A 16637-nucleotide genomic window follows, 5' to 3' on the forward strand; every position below is an offset into this window, starting at 1 on the left:
GTTCCATATTTAAAATTTAAATTTCTCTATATGTATGCATATAAGGCCGGGTCAATTTGTGCGGAGGCAAAAAATCGCCCATTGCTCTGTGAAAATCATATTCTAGGGATCATAGTAAGAAACTTTGCCTAAGGAACCATACCTCTAAAACGAATTCTGGTGTCCCCTAATTTGGGTCGAACTTTTGGGTAGGGGCAAATTTTGAAAAATCCCACTTTGACCCATTTAGAGTGCTCCAATCGAGTCCAAATGTATGACCAACCCCACTAACTTTGGAGGCCCGACCAACCGATGCCAGTGGCACACCCCCTGGAACACCCCTGAGGGTTCACCATACAAACATTTCAAAAAATTGCCGGTTTTGGACTTTACACGAAAAAATCAGCGAAATGCCTATGTTTTTATACTCAGTTGAGCAGAGCTCACAGAGTATATTAAGTTTGATTGGATAACGGTTGGTTGTACATATATAAAGGAATCGAGATAGATATAGACTTCCATATATCAAAATAATCAGGATCGAAAAAAAATTTGATTGAGCCATGTCCGTCCGTCCGTCCGTAAGGAATGAAATATGTTAAGGTAATTGGATCGTTTTATTGACGCGAAATATAACTTTAGAAAAAACTTTATAAAATGGTTGTGACACCTACCATATTAAGTAGAAGAAAATGAAAAAGTTCTTCAGGGCGAAATAAAAAACCCTTAAAATCTTGGCAGGTATTACATATATAAATAAATTAGCGGTATCCAACAGATGATGTTCTGGGTCACCCTGGTCTACATTTTGGTCGATATCTGGAAAACGCCTTCACATATACAACTACCACCACTCCCTTTTAAAACTCTCATTAATACCTTTAATTTGATACCCATATCGTACAAACGCATTCTAGAGTCAACCCTGATCCACCTTTATGGCTATATCCCTAAATGGCGTCCACCTATAGAACTATGGCCCTCTCCCTCATAAAATACTCTTTAATGCCTTTATACACATGTCATACAAACACATTCCAGTGTTTCCCTCGGTTCATTTTCCTACATGGTTATTTTCCCTTATGTTGTCACCATAGCTCTCAACTGAGTATGTAATGTTCGGTTACACCCGAACTTAACCTTCCTTACTTATTTCTTTTTGGAGTTTATTTTTCTCTTTAGAAATTTATTTAGTCAGAACATATGTAAATAAAACAAGTAAGGAAGGTTAAGTTCGGGTGTAACCGAACATTACATACTCAGTTGAGAGCTATGGTGACAACATAAGGGAAAATAACCATGTAGGAAAATGAACCGAGGGAAACCCTGGAATGTGTTTGTATGACATGTGTATCAAATGAAAGGCATTAAAGAGTATTTTATGAGGGAGTGGGCCATAGTTCTATAGGTGGACGCCATTTAGGGATATAGCCATAAAGGTGGATCAGGGTTGACTCTAGAATGCGTTTGTACGATATGGGTATCAAATGAAAGGTATTAATGAGTATTTTAAAGGGGCGTGGACCTAAGTTCTATAGATGGACGCCTTTTCGAGATATCGCCATAAAGGTGGACCAGGGGTGACCCTAGAATTTGTTTGCACAATATGGGCATCAAACGAAAGGTGTTAATGAGTAATTTAAAAGGGAGTGGGCCTTAGTTCTATATGTGGACGCCGTTTCGAGATATCGCCATAAAGGTGGGCCAGGGGTGACTCTAGAATTCGTTTGTGCAATATGGGTATCAAACGAAAGGAGTTAATGAGTATTTTAATAGGGAGTGGGCCTTAGTTCTATAGGTGGACGCCTTTTCGAAATATCGCCATAAAGGTGGACCAGGGGTGACTCTAGAATGAGTTTGTACGATATGCGTATCAAATTAAAGGTATTAATGAGAGTTTTAAAAGGGAGTGGTGGTAGTTGTTTATGTGAAGGCGTTTTCCAGATATCGACCAAAATGTGGACCAGGGTGACCCAGAACATCATCTGTTGGATACCGCTAATTTATTTATATATGTAATACCTGCCAAGATTTTAAGGGTTTTTTATTTCGCCCTGCAGAACTTTTTCATTTTCTTCTACTTAATATGGTAGGTCTCACAACCATTTTATAAAGTTTTTTCTAAAGTTATATATCGCGTCAACAAAACAATCCAATTACCTTACCATGTTTCATCCCTTTTTTCGTATTTGGTATAGAATTATGGCATTTTTTCATTTTGCGTAATTTTCGATATCGAAAAATTGGGCGTGGTCATAGTCGGATTTCGTTAATTTTTCATACCAAGATAAACTGAGTTCAGATAAGTACGTGAACTGAGTTTAGTAAAGATATATCGGTTTTTGCTCAAGTTATCGTGTTAACGGCCATGCGGAAGGACAGACGGACGACTGTGTATAAAAACTGGGCGTGGCATCAACCGATTTAGCCCATTTTCACAGAAAACAGTTAACGCCATAAAATCTATGCCCCACCAAATTTCACAAGGATTGGTTAATTTTTGTTCGACTTATGGCGTTAAAAGTATCCTAGACAAATTAAATGAAAAAGGGCGGAGCCACGCCCATTTTTAAATTTTCTTTTATTTTTGTATTTTGTTGCACCATATCATTACTGGAGTTGCATCTTGACATAATTTACTTATATACTGTAAAGATATTAAATTTTTTGTTAAAATTTTACTTTAAAAAAAATTTTTTTTTAAAAGTGGGCGTGGTCCTTCTCCGATTTTGCTAATTTTTATTAAGCATACATATAGTAATAAGAGTAACGTTCGTGCCAAATTTCATCATGATATCTTCAACGACTGCCAAATTACAGCTTGCAAAATTTTAAATTACCTTCTTTTAAAAGTGGGCGGTGCCACGCCCATTGTCCAAAATTTTACTAAATTTCTATTTTAAAAAATGAAGGTATCACTGTGACACAATTGCAGATCGTAAAATTGCTTGTGTTGTTTTTTTAAGCCACCGCAAGACACAGCAGGTAGAATTGAAATTACCATTTCATGGAATTGAAATTACCATATGGTCTCGTAGACCATATATAACGCAACAGTTTTTGTGAATGCATTAAGTCGTTGTGAAGAACTCAAAGTGTGAAGTGCTAATTTCATATAAAAAATATTTAAAAAAAAAAATAATAAGTGAAGTGACCATTCCAAACCAAAAAGTTTACAATGAATCCACCATACTCTTCACCGCAAGATGAAGCAACTATATCTACAACTATCGAAAACCCAATGAGCCATATACCCAAGCATGATGTTACTGTTTTTGGTGTGTCTACTGATTTAACTGATCTTAATTTACCAACCCATCTGGATATCTTGAGATAAAAAGTTTTCCCATAAATCATTCACTATTCAAGTACAAGATAAGTTGATTGGAATTTGGGAAAAACTTGGTATGGAAATAATGCAGAAAAAAGTGTATTTAATAAATTGAATAAATTGCTTGACAAGTATCAAGAGCAAATCAAGAGAAGAAACAACACCCAACAATTTACAGAGTATGTAAAATCTCTGGAAACAATTTTTTACATTGGAACATATAAATGCGATTTGAAGGCAGCTCCATGTGAATGCGGCTGGGTTCCCGAACGCCTCAAAGAGTTCATGCACGATCAACATAATCAGAGAAGACTAACAATGGATGCATTTATGATGGAAACTGAAGAGCAAGGAGCAACATCTATGTCATCGGTGCCAACAAAGCAAGATCCCGATGATTCAATATACGCACCGCCACCGGTTCGAGAAGATATGGATAGAAGCACAAGTTCACAATACACAGAGAGATACGATTGTTTTAACTTTGCCTCGGTATGTGACAGATTTGGTGTGCCTGATAGAAGTGCTTGGCAAACGGTTAGATGATACCAATTTGTTAGCGTTTTCATTCGATGGCAGAAAAGATGATACTTTAACGAAAGATAAAATTGATGAGAAGTATCATACTAGGATGGTAAAATAACCTCATCTTGTTATTTTAAGAGAACCCAATTCTGATTTGATTGGTTACGTAAGACTGGAACATGAAACTGCTGAATACAAAACAACCAAATTAAATGGTTTTTTCAACGATAAAAATATATCACTGGATGCATTAATTGGAACATGCACTGACGGTGAGCCAACAAACATTGGCCCACACGGTGGAATTATACGACGATTCGAATTTCTGTTAAAAAGACCATTGCATTGGTTCGTTTGCGTTCTACACTTCAACAAACTTCCGTTTCGGCATTAGTTTGAAGCTTTGGATAAATCAACCAGAACTGGACCAAGATCGGCAACCAGAAAACTGAGCCGTCAAATCGAAACTTGTGAAAGTCTTCCGGTAAGTTATTGCTATCACTTATTTATTATAATTGTCAACCATTTTTAATTATTTTATTATTATAATGTTACTATTATATATTTGCAGGTGGTGGCCGGCTTCCAGAAAATTGAGTTGCAAAATGTGCCCCCTGCTCCAGAAAAAATTGAATTTTCCACCGATTCGAAGTACTTACACGACATGGCCAATGCAATTTCTAGCGGCGTGGTTCCGGTGGATCTGGCTAACATCAAACCAGGGAAAATTGTACATTCTCGGTGGCTCGCCAAGGCTGCTAGATTATTGCGATTATATGTGACAACGGAAAATCCAGATGCAAATTTAAGAATTCTGGTTGAATTTATAATTAAATTTTATATACCAATGTACTTCAATATCAAGTATTACAGCTCTGTCGTGTACGGCAGTGCATTATTTTTCAAGTTCATTGGTTGGTCACGATTTCTACAACCTCGTTTACGCAAAATTGTCAATCAAGTAATTAAAGATAATTCATATTATGCGCATTCGGAAAATATCTTGTTATCATTGTTGTTTGATGATAGCAAAGAAAAGCGCGACTGTGCCATCAAGAAAATTCTACGCTATCGAACCGATGTTGACGAGCAAATGGAACTTAGAGTTTATAAAAAACCAGATATAAACTTTAATTGCACAAGTTATACGGAAATGATCAATTTTAATGATATAAATATCGTATTTGAACAACCATTCACGCGAAGCATTCCGTACCATACATTGAAAGAATATTTAAATCAAGATGATCCACCGTTTAATGATCCAAAAATTCCATCACATATACAAGGAACGGAACGACATGCTCAATTGCTAGCTAGCGTTTCCAAACGGGTTATACCGGAAAATGCAGAGGCTGTTATGGCGACGACATTAGAGAGCTGTGCGAATTTGCCCAGACTTGAAAGTAAAAAAGACTTCAAACAATATTTTTTTTGAGTTTTTTTTTTTTTTACTCACTTAAATTAATTTATTCATTTACATATGCTCTGACTAAATAAATTTCTTAAGAGAAAAAATAGAAATTATTATAAATAAATAAAAATAAAGAAAGAACATATCCATTTAGCTGATTTTTTCATGTAAAGTGCAAACCCGGCGATTTTTTGAAATGTTTGTATGGTGAACGCCCAGGGGGGTTCCAGGGGGTGTGCCACTGGCATCGTTGGGTCGGGCTTCCAAAGTTAGTGGGGGTCGGCCATATATTTGGACTCGATTGGAGCACTCTAATGGGTCAAAGTGGGATTTTTCAAAATTTCCTACCCAAAAGTTCAACCCAAATTGGGGGACATCAGCAATCGTTTTAGAGGTATGGTTCCTTCGGCAAAGTTTCTGATTTTGATCCCTAGAATAGGATTTTCACAATGAGCGATTTTTAAATCGACCCGCCGTAATGTTTATGTTTCTAGTACAGCGTAATGCATTTTCCCATGAAAGTTAATATGTGTGAGCAGACTTATCTACAATCAAATATAGCTTACTATGCTCACATGATTGGCGAAAGAGTTGTTTTGTTAATCATATATGCATATAAGAATGTGTGTGTGTGTGCATTAGTTCTCTATATTTTTCTAGTGTGTGTGTGTTTTCGCCTGTAAGCAAATATTAGCTTATGCCAAAGTGTTATTTTGTTGTAATACTTTAACGCAATCTCGCCAAAACACACAACCAAATCAAAAGCACACTATGCCGTTGCATGCACACATTCACACATGTAAATATGTATGTTCCTATTTATATGACACTGCATTGAGCATAGTTTTACGAGCGCATTCGCATAATTTATCATCCAAATGCCATGACACAGCACACTGAGAAAGTAAGACGCTTCAGAGATTCTTGCGCGTATTGGAGTTTGAGTTCAAAAAAATACAGATTCTTGATAGATTTTTTTTTTGTTCAATGTTTTACTGTTATTATTGCTGTTATTCTTTGTATGTGGCCTGATTTATCTATTTGACATGGTGGATATCTACTGGATTTACATTGTCATAGATTTCATTGAATTTACTGTTTTCGGATTTAATATTACCACTACTTTATAGGAGCCTTGTATTTGTATACGTGAATATTATGTATATATGTATTTATATGTATACTATTTTGAATCAATCACATACACCTTTTACTGTAATTATTTTTTAGGGAATGTAGAGTACGCGTCGGCAGTTAAAGTCTAAAAAGTTAAATGTGCGTCTGCGTTACTGGCTTTAAATCTTTGACGCCAGTGACCACGCTTAACTAATCTTGACTTAAGTCGTTTTTACTGCAGTTTTTTCATGTTTTATTTGACGCCGTATAAGGGAGAATTCTATAGTTTCGTTCGTGATAAAAAGGTAGCTTTAGTTAAAATATTTAGAGCTACCATTTTATTAGGGATTCAAAATCCTGGACATGTATCGTGTTTCCGTGACCGATTCGGCAATCTTATAGGCAAAATTTACGTGACTGATGGAATGAGATATACAATTTGTATTGCGAGATACGTTAACTATCATATCGTTGTTTTTGAAAATATGAAATAGTTTTAAAATAATATGTAATAGAACATTGAGACCAACATGTCAAAAATATTATTTGCTTACAAAGGTTTTTTGGGTTGAAATCATGTGTCCAAAAATTAAGCATTAATGGAGATTAGACACATAGCACAAAATCTGCTGTTTATTTAGTTTTTGTTGATTAAGCCTTGCTGGAAGCGAACCTGGGCCACTACGAAAACTTTTGAAAGAACGAGTTCGTGGCACTCTTGTGGTGAGGCATTTAGGAATTATATTATAACATTTAGCTCGGTGATATGAGCTATGCAGAAGCCATGGTGTTGTTTGTCTAGTTGCAGTTTCGCGGTTAGGTAAGGAAGAGGAATCAAGCTGTGATTTGCAATCGAACGGATTTTATTGCCATGAGCGACTTTTTCAGTACGTTCACTGTACCAAACTACGATACTGATTACACGTTCACGTATAAAACGGTACCAAATAAGAAACTTGACGAAACGAGTATCTAGGCCACAGAAGACACGGCACGGGTCCTGCTCTTTAGCTCCATTTTTATTTATGTGTAAACAACTTTGCTCAAGGTATGCCTTGGTACAGGGTTTAAGCGTAAGGTAAGTGTAATCTTTGGAAGAGGGAATATATGTGGATATGATATTGTTATACTGTACTATATGCTTTATTCGATTTTTGTCAAAATTTTGTCGAATGTTTATCGAAAAAATATCCGAATTCTATCAAAAATGAGTCGATTTGCTATCACAATTTATTGAAAGTTATCAATTTTTATATGAGTGCTACCAATTTGTTACCAATGTATTATCGATATGCTGTTGAAAAGTTATTGGTTACCGGAGCATTCCAATTTAATATAGGTGTATTATCGATTTGTTTTCTAAAGGTTATCGGTTATCGGAGTGTTAAACATTGGTTATCGGTGAGTTATTGAAAATTTATAGATTTGTTATCGGAGTGTTATTAGGTTGTCATCAGTGTGTTTAATCGATTTTTTACCGAAAACTTATAGATTTTTTTTTTTTAAATTAACGATTTGCCTAAAAGTTATCGATTTTATATCGCAAAGCCCATCAGTTTCTTCTTTAGAGTTACCAATGTGTTATTGCCGTGCTATCGGTTTTAATCGACTACCCATCAATTTGCTATGATACAACATCAACATAGAATCGACAACACATCGAAAACCCCTCATAACAATCCGCTACCAATAGTAAAACAATGACTTTTTGCTATCGTCTGTAAACAATAAGAAGCCGATGAAATTTTCACACAAAGCTAGAATTTATGTGTTTCTGGCTATGTTAACTCTCTTGTGGTTTAACTTCAGACCCTGGGAGAGCTACACTTAATTTTAAAACATTAGTTTTCTAGACTTACAACTGCATGCTCTGGAGTACTTCTTACTCAGAACTTTTCCACCAAAAATCAAAAATCCACTCGATTGGTCTGCTGGCCACCCGCACGGTACATTTTTGGAAGGTACTGAATTCAGAAATATGCGAGCAAAGTATTCTCGTAGCCTTTATACGGTTTTGGGTTGCAAAAATTCACTTGATAGCTCTTACAAATTTTTAACCGAGGTTTTGTTGCACTATTTAGGGCACGGCTGAATTGATTTAGATCAATATGCGTAAAATGCATAGTTAGCTATTTTATTTATATGGTGCCGCTATAATATCACAGTGTGTAAACAGCAGTGGAAATTTCTACTTTACTCTCGATAATTTATGAAAAAAAGCTTTTGAACGAGAATTTTGAACTTTTTATTTAGAATACTTTTGAGTATAGGGTTTTGTAGCCCAATACATTTAAAGAAACATGGTCTGAGGTATACAAAGCAAGGGAATATAGCCTTCTTAAATGTCCGTACGTTTGCTCAGAACATTTTGAAAAAACATACACGTTTGTCTATTGATTGCACAAACGAGGTATTTATAAACCGACACGGCAATTTCTATTTATACCTTTCATGAACATGAAATGGTATATTAATTTTGGGCCGATACCTATTTATACCTTTCATGAACATGAAATGGTATATTAATTTTGGGCCGATATTTGTAACGGTGAGAAATATAGAAGATAGACTCACCATTAAGTATACCGAATTGATCAGGGCGACGAACTGAGTTGATATAGTCATGTCCTTCTGTCCGTCCATCTGTCTGTTTGAACGCAAACTAGTTCCTCAAATTTTGAGCTATCTCAATGAAATTTGGCACAAGAATGTATTTATACTCAGTTGAGCAGAGCTCACAGAGTATACTAACTTTGATTGGATAACGGTTGGTTGTACAGGTATAAAGGAATCGAGATAGATATAGACTTCCATATATCAAAATCATCAGTATCGAAAAAAAATTTGATTGAGCCATGTCCGTCCGTCCGTCTGTCCGTCCGTTAACACGATAACTTGAGTAAATTTTGAGGTATCTTGACGTAATTTTGTATGTAGGTTCCTGGACACTCATCTCAGATCGCTATTTAAAATGAACAATTTCGGACTATAACCACGCTCACTTTTTCGATATCGAAAATTTCGAAAAATCGAAAAAGTGCGATAATTTATTACCAAAGACGGATAAAGCGATGAAACTTGGTAGGTAGGTTGAAATTATGACGCAGAATAGAAAATAAGTAAAAATTTGGACAATGGGTCTGGCACCGCCCACTTTTAAAAGAAGGTAATTTAGAAGTTTTGCAAGCTGTAATTTGGCAGTCGTTGAAGATATTATTATGAAATTTGGAAAGAACGTTACCTGTATTACTATATGTATGCTCAATAAAAATTAGCAAAATCGGAGAACGACCACGCCCAAATTTTTACAAAAAATTTAATATCTTTACGGTATATAAGTAAATTATGTCAACATTCAACTCCAGTAATTATTTGGTGCAACAAAATACAAAAACAAAAGAAACTTTCAAAATGGGCGTGGCTCCGCCCTTTCCATTTGATTTGTATAGGATACATTTAATGCCATAAGTCGAACAAATATTTACCACTCCTTGTGAAATTTGGTAGGCGCTTAGATTCTAGGACGATAACTGTTTTCTGTGAAAAAGGGCGAAATCGGTTGAAACCACGCCCAGTTTTTATACACAGTGGATCGTCTGTCCTTCCGCTCGGCCGTTAACACGATAACTTGAGCAAAAATCGATGTATCTTTACTAAACTCAGTTCACATAATTATCTGAACACACTTTGTATTCGTATAAAAAATTACCGAAATCCGACTATGACCACGCCCACTTTTTCGATTTCGAAAATTACGAAAAATGAAAAAAAGCCATAATTCTATACCAAATACGAAAAAAGGGATAAAACATGTTAATTGTATTGGTTTATTGACGCAAAATATAACTTTAGAAAAAAACTTTGTAAAATGGGTGTGACACCTCTACCATAATAAGTAGAAGAAAATGAAAAATATCTGCAGGGCGAAATCGAAAGCCTTTGGAATCATGGCAGGAATACTTTTCGTGGTATTACATAAATAAATAAATTAGCGGTACCCGACAGATGATGTTCTGGGTCACCCTGGTCCACATTTTGGTCGAAATCTCGAAAACGCACTCACATATACAACTACCACAACTCCCTTTTAAAATTCTTATTAACACCTTTAATTTGACACCCATATTGTACAAACACATTACAGAGTCACCCCTAATAAGTAGAAGAAAATGAAAAATATCTGCAGGGCGAAATCGAAAGCCTTTGGAATCATGGCAGGAATACTTTTCGTGGTATTACATAAATAAATAAATTAGCGGTACCCGACAGATGATGTTCTGGGTCACCCTGGTCCACATTTTGGTCGAAATCTCGAAAACGCACTCACATATACAACTACCACAACTCCCTTTTAAAATTCTTATTAACACCTTTAATTTGACACCCATATTGTACAAACACATTACAGAGTCACCCCTGGTCCACCTTTATGGTGATATCTCCAAAAGGCGTCCACCTATAGAACTAAGGCCCACGCCCTTTTAAAACATTCATTAACACCTTTCATTTGATACCCGTATCGTACAAACAACACATTCCAGGTTTACCCTAGGTTCATTTTCCTACATGGTGATTTTCCCTTATTTTGTCTCCATAGCTCTCAGCTGAGCATGTAGAGTTCGGTTACACCCGAACTTAGCCTTCCTTACTTGTTTTAGTTGACCATTGCCTGCGTAGCTGAAACAGCCCGAAACCATCACTGAGCCACCGCCATGTTTCACAGTTGGCACAATGCAATCTGCTTTGAATAATTTATTCACGTTTCTGGGAACACGTTGACGCCTATGCCTACCGAAAAGTTCGAATTTTAATTCGTCTGACCATAAAACTGATTTCCACTGATCAATCGTTCAGTCAATATATTCATGAGCGAAATTCAGTCTTTTCTGTTTATATACTGGCCGTAGAAGCGGCTTTCTGACAGCAATGCGTCCAATCATACCTTTTTCTTTAAGCCGGCCTTTGACTGTCGTGAGCGTTATTGATGAATCCAAGTCTTCATTGATTTCAGTACAAACTTGTGATACAGATTACCGTCGATTGGCCTTACTTATTGCATATATTTTGTTGTCGATTCTTTGATTTGTGTTTCTTAGTCGACCAGATCGTTTTCTGTTAATATTTTGTCCAGTTTCCCGATAAATTATAATGGCCTTATGAACTGAACACAGAGATATTTTCAAAAGTATGTCTATTTCTCGACATTTTTTCCCTGTTTTTTTTTGCAAAATAATGATTTGGGCTCGTAGTTCCAAGGCTATTTCATTTCGCTTGACCATTTTCAGTCCGAAAAAATACAATTCTGAATCATTTCAACACCAACATCTTTTTTATCTTGTTCTAATATTTTCCGACTGTACTGTACATGTTTAACTGATGAAGTTTCATACAAATTTCTACTGCTGTAAGTGCACTACAAATAGTATGACCCGAAAAAACAACCAGCGAGGTACTTAACTTACTTCGAATTACCCATAGAGTCTATAGCACTTGTTTAAATGTAACAAATTTTGGAATGCGAAGATAAACAACATTGGCAAGCGAGACTAAATAATAATTTGAAAATAACAATAAAAAACAATTCTAATAAAAGACGACATTAGCTTCGTCTGTACTTGTTTGCCGTCATTTAGTATTAACGCCAATCAACAATCTCACAAATTGCACAAATGCTGTTTTTATTTTAGTAGTTTTTTTTTTTTTTTTTGGGTGCCTCTGAGTCATTGTGGCTGTGTGTGCTAGTGATATTAGTTTTTGAAAAATTTGTTATTTTTCTTCCAATGTTTTATTTCGTCCCTCCACTTTGCACTAGCGAACTCGCATGACATTTTCGAGTCAGTGGCTGAGTCATTCACACAGTCCAGCAGTGACTCGGTATGTCATCTCACTCATTCTTTTTTTTTATCAGTTTAAAAGTAGACTTTATTTGTGACACTTGTGCAAAAAAGTAACTGAAAAGACAGAGAAGAAAGTTTGTGGCTACTTTCCTTCAATTGTTCCAAAGTATTTTCACAGTGCCGGAACAAATGAGTTTAATATTTTTTATTACGTTGTTTGCTTTGAAAATATTGTTAAATGACAGTTCTTGTACTTTTTGCAATTTCTTTTGACTCTCTTTTTCTAAAATTTCATTTTAATTTTATTTTTTATTTAATCTTATTCATACCATTCCAGTTGTAGTTCATTCACACCGAGCCAGCCCTTATTGTCTTTTGTAAGCTGAATTTTGACGTTACAATTTTTTAGACGATGGCATAATAATTTTGATTCCAATTAAAATAATTCTTTTTTTAGGTTTTTAATAATTCGCAATTAATTTGAAAATTCACTTTGTCGAAAATCTATGTATTCTTCTATATGTAGGCTTCTAAGTACGCTCTTATTAACGGCATTTTGGAAGTAAAAAAAAAAAATAATAATAATTACTGGACCAGTTTTACCTTCAATGAGACTAAGACAGAACTTCCCTTCCATTTTACATCGTGCTTCTTTTAATTTTCCCCAAAAATTTGCGGGACTGGACCTGCTACAAGTTTTATGCCAACTCTTAGCGGCATCTGGAAGACATGTGCATTTTTTTCTTAGACGCTTTTCATTGCAGAAATACACTCGAGGTGTTTGCCGAACGACTTCCGAGGGGCGACCCCTATTGGAAAAACTTTTTTATAATTGAAAGGGCAGGCGGAATACGCTACCACAACACCAAGCTTCTATCACAGCACGGTGTCTGCCGTTTGTATGTATCTAACTTTTTATACCGAATATAAAAAAAAAAGTTACGTATACGCACTGGTACTCGTATCTTCGAAGGATTAAATGCAAAAATCCGACGTATGAGACAAATTATCCATTCAACCGATCTTGGTGATTTTTTCGGACAGCAATATATGCTGCATACGTAAGCATTTGGTCATCTTCAAGTGTTTATCTACTATAATGAAGATTAAATTACGAAAAGTTATCGATTTGTTATTGAAAAGTTGTCAATTTGTTGTCGAAGAGTTAGCGATTGGTTAACAGCCTATTAACGAAAAGTTTCAAAAGTTAATGATTTGTTAAAAAAAATGTATCGATTATTCCTTGTGAAGCTATCGATATGTTTTCAAAATACTATCGATTTATTTTCAGAGCCTTACCAATTGATTAACAGCATGATATTGAAAAGATATTTTATTTCCAAAAGCAAAAGATTTATTTTCGATTTTCTTACCGATTTGTCACCTTAAGGCTATCGATTCCTTATCGCAAAGTCACACAGTAATGATCAGATTGTTGTCAAAAATATTTGATTTTTTGAAAGTTGTCGATTATTATCGAAAAGTAATCGATTATTCATTGAAAATTTATCAAAATGTTATCGATTTGTTATTGAATATTTACATATTAATTATCAACGTGTAAGCAAAAACTATCGAATTTTTCCTTAAATTAATCGGTTTATATCCGAAAAAATATCGATATTTTATCAAAAATCAATCAATTTGCTATCGGAGTTGTACAAAAATAAATTAATTCAAGGCGGAATGCGGATCAAAAGACATTAGGGCCGAGCTCCTATTCCCATTTGCGTCGTGCTCATTTAAATTTTTTCTACAAATTGGCGGGATCGGAGTTTTACCTAGGTATTCATTATTAGCGCTCTATCAGCAAGCTACACACTTTTTTCGGAGAGTTATCCATTTGTTTGTCGAAACTTTATCGAGATTTTATTAAAGTTTATTTTCGTGAATAACTTTACTGCTACCCACCCGATCATGAAAAGCTTTAGTGAATTTTTAAGAACTTATTCGGGTAATCACTGTGTGCGACGAGTTCTCTTCAAAATTCATATATTTGTGGATAAAGTTCAAAGTGTCAAATTTCGTCTGGCCGGACGACAACGCTAAGATGTGTTGAATTTATTCACCGCTAATCGGAGTGTTAAATAAAAGTCAAAAATAAAAGTCAAAATTCTACATACGCTAAATATGTTCGCTACAATATTCTCTCATCTGAAACGATTAAGAAATACTAGCCGCTATGAAATGGTTATTTGCCTCGTATTTAACCGACACAATGTTTAGGTTGTTATCTATTTGGGCTCATTTGTTTATGAGATTGTTTTGGGGGTAATCTCGGTAAATTTTCGGAATCCGTTGAAACTCTCCTGGTTGGCTCTGCTTTAGCTGACCAACAAATTGAACTCCTACGGCGGAGTTGTGAGGACCACTGCGGAGTGAAAGGCGTGTAGAAGCACTCAACGGGGCATAGATATTATACGAAGTGGCTGCCGAGTGGTTGCATACGCGGATCACCTGGCATCATTGTTATGCAAACACCCTGCGCTATAGTTTGCAGGTCTATTTCGAATTAGTCACTAGGTGCTTTGAGTCATGTAGGCTGTCAATAAATATCCTCACTCTCAGGACACGCACGATTTAGGGAATTCTTTTGGCACTCTCTGAAAAAGTTAAATATTTGGATAGGAAACTGTGCCGTAGGATCTGTGGATGATAGAGCTAGGGAGGCCTAAGTTGCCTTGAACTGCTGCAGGAAACACATCGGTAAGAGTTGAGTACTCTCGCTAAGGGTAGCTTACTGGCTTTGTGGAATGGTAGTCAAGCTGATCGTAAGATAATGTTATGGTGGAATCCGTAGGTTAATATCAGCGGCACTCCTTGAACAACATATATGATGGCTTTAATTTTACACTCGAGATTTCGTGACATGGGCTTTCACACATTTCAGAACTCCCACCAATTTTAACTTCATTCCAAACAGGAAATACTATTATATCCACCAACTGCCCCTGTGCAAGTCCCAGAATTGTCATACTCCCCCCTCGCGAGTGGATTGGTGGAGGGCACAAATATTTCTGTTGGGAACTCCATTTTGGCCCAACTAAAAATTGTCCGATCACTATAATGACTTCCAAATGGAATTTTTCAACATTAAGGACGCAATGAGATGGAACAAGATTTTGTTCAGTTTGGCCACGGTTAAATGATTCATCAGCTATCAGCATATCCAAACGGCTACTAAGGACCTCAGTTGTGCGAATAGGGGGTATCTTAGTACCTTACCTCGCTTCCGATTGCGTCGAAATATTTTCAGACTTAAATCATCTGTCCAGTGTCACTAAGATTAAGGAATTCATCAGCTACTGAATTTCCAAGCGGATATTCAAGACCTCGATGGCGCAAGTAGGCGTTATGGGCGTACCTGCAAATGCTCGGAGGTATTTTCAAATTAAAATCATCGGAGTCTCGATCCGTGGCAATATTCCTGACATGTGTCACGAGGATGCACACAATTATCTCCAATAAATAGACCTCGATTCAGCAAAGCAAATGTTGCTATTGTACCTGGATCCTTTTATACGGAAACGGATAGCGGGCGGTCTGCTAAAATTATTAAGTTCAGGAATGGCAGGTCAATGTCTATAAGAGTCCTAGTAATATGTCTCAATATAACTGAAAATTTCTCTTGATATAGCTTCATGGAAGATGATGAGTTGAAATAATTAAGACACATCGTGCTGTACTTTCGAGACTTTTTCAATAATAGGCAAAACTATTTTCAGATCGGTCGTATTTAAAACTATATCGTTGCTTCGCAACTATTATCTCAAAAGCTATAGCTCACGTCTCTGTTATCTTATGTGGTAGCACATCGGCCCTTCATGTTGCCCATGTGAGCTTTCTCTTCCGTGGAGGCTTCCACTCAACCTTACCTTACCTTATTCGTACCATACAAAAAATGTAATAAAAAATCGTATATTGATAATCATTAATGACATAACTCCTGACAAAGTTCCAAATAATAATCCTCGAGCTCATTTATGTTCCAAGCCACAAACAGAATAAAGTCCGCAAAGTTTCCATTTCCAGGTCTATAGTTTTTAATTCGCACACAATTTTGATTTGTTGGTGATGACTCGATTTTGATCTTATGTACTTACTTAATTAGCGCTTGACCGTTTAAACGGTTATAGCCGTCCAAAAAGGCACGTCAGTCGATCATTATCTCTCCCAATCGGCGCCAATTGGTCACACCAAGGGAGCTTAAATCGTTTTCCACCTGCTCCTTCCAGCGGAGTGGGGGCCGCCCTCTACCTCTGCTTCCATAGGCGGATTCCGAGAGAAATACTTTCTTGGCCGGAGCGTCATCTTACATTCGCATAACATGGCCTAGCCAGCACAGCCGCTGCATTTTAATTCGCTGCACAATGTTGATGTCTGCGTAGAGCTCATACAGCTCATCGTTAAATCTTCTTCGGTCCTCGCCATCGCC

The sequence above is a fragment of the Eurosta solidaginis genome, chromosome 3, assembly GCF_040869045.1.
Source record: "Eurosta solidaginis isolate ZX-2024a chromosome 3, ASM4086904v1, whole genome shotgun sequence".
Lineage (NCBI taxonomy): Eukaryota > Metazoa > Arthropoda > Insecta > Diptera > Tephritidae > Eurosta > Eurosta solidaginis.